At 48.0% G+C, this 4,806-nt stretch overlaps 1 pseudogene; it reads left to right on the plus strand.

Moving 5' to 3' along the window:
* The first annotated feature begins 1,760 nt into the window (after positions 1–1,760).
* On the plus strand, positions 1,761–2,515 carry LOC103728610 (annotated as a pseudogene).
* Positions 2,516–4,806: the final 2,291 nt, after the last annotated feature.

The following is a 4,806-nucleotide window of genomic DNA, read 5'->3' on the forward strand; positions in this document are numbered from 1 at the left end:
TCCTTTCACAGGAAGGTGAGTCTGTGGAGTGAGGGAGAGCACCAGAGCAGCGGAGAGAGCCAAGTCTGAGCATATTACGAGGTGTCAAGCATCTGTCATCTACCCAGGTGAGCTACCATGGTAAAGACTGATCCTGTGAGAAGGCAATGTCCCATATAGTTCACGGCTTACTCAGTTCTTCAGACTGGGGAGTCCTGGCAGGGCAGCTGCTGTGACTGCCTTCCTTTCTGCTTCATCTCATGGAGTGGGACTTCATGGGGAGGTGATGACCATGGTCCTAGAATTATGTCTGGTCAGTAGAGAGAACCACATATGTAGAGCAGAGGGATTCAAGGTTTGGACCTCTCCTGAAGACTGCAGCCAAGAGTCAGTCCTCAAAAGCATTAGGTGGCATGCTCAACTGATCAATCTCAGGCAAGAAGTGAAGTCTTTGAAGAGATGAGGTCTAGTGTAAATGCGAGATTTCAAAAAGTAGAGGTGAGAGGAACCAACTTCTTCTCTACCTAGTGAGCCACATCTCAGTAGAGATGAGCCCAGGTCATGGGACAACACTGGAGATATCACAACAGGTAGAAGGGACTTGGGAGTGGGGCACATGTAGTTTTCAGGATCTCAGGGAGCTGAGGAATTTGACCTGGTGGTGGATCTTGCTATGGCATGTGGGTTCTAGGATATGGAAAGGGTTTAGGAGAGGACCCCAAGTGGTGGCTGAAAGAAACTCCTATCAGAGCACAGAGAGGGAACCCAACAAAATTCATCCCTTGTCACCTGTAACCTCTCCTGGACAGAGCTGTAATTCTGAGCCCCCTGTCCTGTCTCCAGGTCACTGTTCTCAAGGAGTTGAAGGACCAAGAAAGAGGAACCTTGACTCAGGTCAGTAGAAGAGTGTTCTCAATTGAGTCTTGACTAAAGGAGAGCTTCGAGAGAGGCTCTCAGAAAACACAGGGACACCAGCTCATACTTACCCTCCTGTGTGAACCTCTAGGGCCTTTGTTTGGCTTCCCTCCACTCAGCAGATATCTTGTTCTGTATCACAGAGGCAAAGGTCTTTGCCTTAAGTAAGGTAGGTACATGGATCACAAGGAATTTTCTAGATATTTCCATTTAACTTGTTGAGGATCAGGCTGGTCTCTTATGCTAGGACAGACGGACCCAACCGAACTGGGCTTCTGAGTACAGTTACCTCAAAACATGTGTGCTGAGATTCGGACCCCGCCTCACTTCTGTTTGTCCCATCTCAAGAGACACAGAAACTGACTTTGAGACTTTGCTTCAGACAAGAAAGTGGGTTTGCCCCCTGAAGATTCCTGTATCTTCCTCGCTCAGGTCCTCATGGGGAATGCATGCCAGGAGACCGGCAGGCCTCAAGTACCACCCTAGCAAAATCCTATGACAGGCCTTTTTGTGGGCTGTCAGATCTAGGGCTATCAGAGAGTCCATTTGCGCTCTCTGCCTCCCTCGCTGTCTCTCTCTCCCTCTCACGCTCCCTCTCTCTCCAGGTCTGTGAGTCCTCCTCCCCATGAGCTGCTATTCCCAAGAGAAGTCACAATGCACACTCAGAACAGCCAGCACGGCAATCGCCTGGACCGGCCTCAAGACCAAACAGACACAGGACCTGAATAGCATACAGGTCCTCCTGGACAAGGAGGCAGAAGCCACTGCTACCACATCAAGGGAGGTTTCTAGTGGAGGAGAGCCAAGTTCTCCCCAGGGTTCTCCTAGAGCCCCCTCCCTACCTACTGCCACAGGGTAATTTGCAGGGAGACCATCAGATGAGGCCTCTGGACACCAAGTAGGGGAATGGGAAGAAGCTGAGTCACCCCTGAGTCGTGCAGTAAATAGAAAGATATTTGACTTGGTGCAGTTCCTTCTCCTCAAGTATCAAAGGAAGGAGATGACCACCGAGACAGAAATGCTGAATTGGGTTACTAGAGATTATGAGGGACACTACCCTGTGATCCTTAGTGAGGCTTCTGAGGATATGAAGGTGGTCTTTGGCATAGACATGGTGGAAGTGGACCCCGTTGTTCACTCCTATGTCCTTGTCACGACCCTAGGGATCACCTATCACGGGATGCCCCATGGCTCCCCGGGTTTACCCAAAACTGGCCTCCTAACACTGGCCCTGTGCATTATCTTCATGGAAGATAACTGTGTCAGTGAGGAGATGTTCTAGGGAGTGTTGAATTCATTAGGGCTCTATGCTGGGAGTAATAATTTCTTATTTGGGGAGCCCAGGAAAGTCATCGCTGAGGATTTTGTGCAGGAAGGGTACCTGGAGTACAGGCGGGTGCCTGACAGCGATCCTCCTCGCCACGAGTTCCTGTGGGGCCCAAGGGCCCATGCTGAAACCACCAAGATGAAAGCCTTGGAATTTTTTGCCAGCATCATGAGGAAGGATCCTCAGTCCTATACAGAGAAGTATGCAGAGGCTTTGAGAGATGAGGGAGGGAGGGCCTAGGCCCGAATTGCTCAGGGGGTATTACTGCTGCCATTGCCAGTTCTAGTGCACTAGCAGTTTCCATCCAACATGTGGTCAGGCAGAGTCAGTGATAGAAGTAATGGAGTGTCAGGCTAGAGGTGGCGAGAGGACAGTGAATGATTCCACTCTGTTCTGTTTGGTGACTCTTTATATTCCAAATGTTGCTACTTTTACTAAAACACTCATTCAGTTGATATTTTTAAGTAATAAATTATACTGATAATTTATACTGATAATTATGATAGTAATGCATCCATTAATAATTATCCAGGTTAAGATGGTGTTACTCTTTGTAAAACAAACTAAGATGTCTCTAATTTTATTTGTGATGTATCATACGTTTCCGTAGCATTCGGTTTGGCATTTCCTGGGCAGTGTAAACTAATTTGGCATTAACCATAGGCATAGAATAAAACTGTTAATTTTTGTCGTTTCACGATTTTATTGTCTCCTTCTTATTCACTAATGAAAGTTGAACCTGAAGTGTCGTGCGTGGGAGCTCTGCCCCGGCTACAAACCTTCATCGAGCACCTGAGGTCTGTAACATCCTGTGGTTGCAATGGGATTCTGGAAGAAGGCAGACCCAAACTTAACATTTGCAGTGGTTGTTTGCAGAAGCAGCAGCCCTATGAGAGCACAGTGAGAAGTCCTTTTAGACCTCAAGTTCAAATGCAGGAGGGGTCCGGAGTGGACCTCCAAGAGAAAGCAGCCCAGCGTCAATGCCCTAACCCTAGGCAATTTGGGAGTCCTGCAGGTGGCGATTCCTTCAAGGGGAGGTGATTATAATGAAACTGAATTCCCAGGGCCAGGCCTTGCAAGGCATGACTCACATTGTGTTGAGCGAAGGAGGAGGTGTTCTAAACAGTCCCTTTTGGTGGTGGCCATGACAGTTAGGAATAAAGCTGGGGTTTTGTAGCTCAGTGGTAGGAAACACCTGTATAGCACGAGAAGTCCCCTGGGATGTACCTGCAGCACCTCAAATACCAAACAAATTATGTAGAGAGGAATCCTGCCCCGCATAATGAATGGGAAAGAGCTAATCACAATAATTGGAACGTGTTTCCTGAGACTGAAGGAATAACGGGAGTGTGAGGCCTAGAGTTCCTGACCAGCTGCTCTTCTCTGCCTGCCTGATCAGAAGAGAAGGAGTTGATTATTTACACACTTTGAGTTATAGCCAGTGCTGAGTTATGAGTGGGTGGCAGGTTTATGAGTCAGATAAAGGGAGATTGTCACTTGATCTCTCTTCCTCTTTCAAATGAGACCACATCGAATCAATCTTCGTTTTCTTCTCCTTATTAATTGGTCTCATTGATGAGCTTATTGATGATTGAAAGCCAAGTGAGAGTTGTTAGCGATGCATGAATAAAGTGTCTCACACAAATACCTGGGCACGTTTTTCTGAACCTTCTGGCATCCAAAGCAGTCACACATTGAAAGAAGATAGGTAAATTGATTTTCCACATTCTAGGCTCTCACTTCACCAACCATATATGAATATCTTTATTTAAGCCCCAAGGTAAAGCTCTTGATTGTTCACGATCAAAGTGTGTTGCATCAGTGCAAACACCTCCAGTAGGTTAAGTGCAAGGAAAATTAGACACTGTTAGAGGGGATAAATGTTGACCTATAGAACGGGCGTGATCTCTTTCATCTACACATTTCTGCCTCCACCATCCCTTTCCACGCCTCGTCTCCCCCTAACTAGGTGCTGGGACAAACCTCCTTTGAACATGAGCCACGTCCTAGAGCACACCCATTTCAAACCCTTGCCTGATCCAGTGCAGAGCCCAGAATCCCTGTTCCTGTCGTCTGTCCTTCAATCTGTCCAGCCGCTCCCTTCGTCCTTCCCTTACCAGTCCTGCTCCCCTTTGCCATCGTGCTGTCCTGTGAACTCTTTCGCAGTTCACAGTGATGGCCTGCCTCCCACCAAGCTGCCAGCCTTTGGAAGGACTGGAGCCTCAGGTAAACTGATGAGCGGGGAGAATGGACACCACGCAGCCTGAGGTAAGTCAACTTGGGCTCTGATTGCGACTCTAGACAAACTTCCATGGAAAATGCAATGGCTGCAGCCTCTGGTGTCCTCATCAGTAACACCAAAGAACCCCAGAAAGCAGTGGATGTCCAGGGTGAGGGCTCCCTCAGGAGCACCTGGAGATACATTGGTGTGAGTAAAAAGTAAGAAAAAACACAGTGCAGTTTCACCAGAGAAATCAAGACCATGTTACACAGAAAGCAAGAACTTCACCACGGCAAAAGTGGGTCCCCCAGTCAGGGCCTGAAGCACCTCCCAGATGATCAGGTGTCATATGCATGAGGCCTGC

This window comes from Nannospalax galili, unplaced genomic scaffold (genome assembly GCF_000622305.1).
Source record: "Nannospalax galili isolate Female #2095 unplaced genomic scaffold, S.galili_v1.0 C50036792, whole genome shotgun sequence".
Lineage (NCBI taxonomy): Eukaryota > Metazoa > Chordata > Mammalia > Rodentia > Spalacidae > Nannospalax > Nannospalax galili.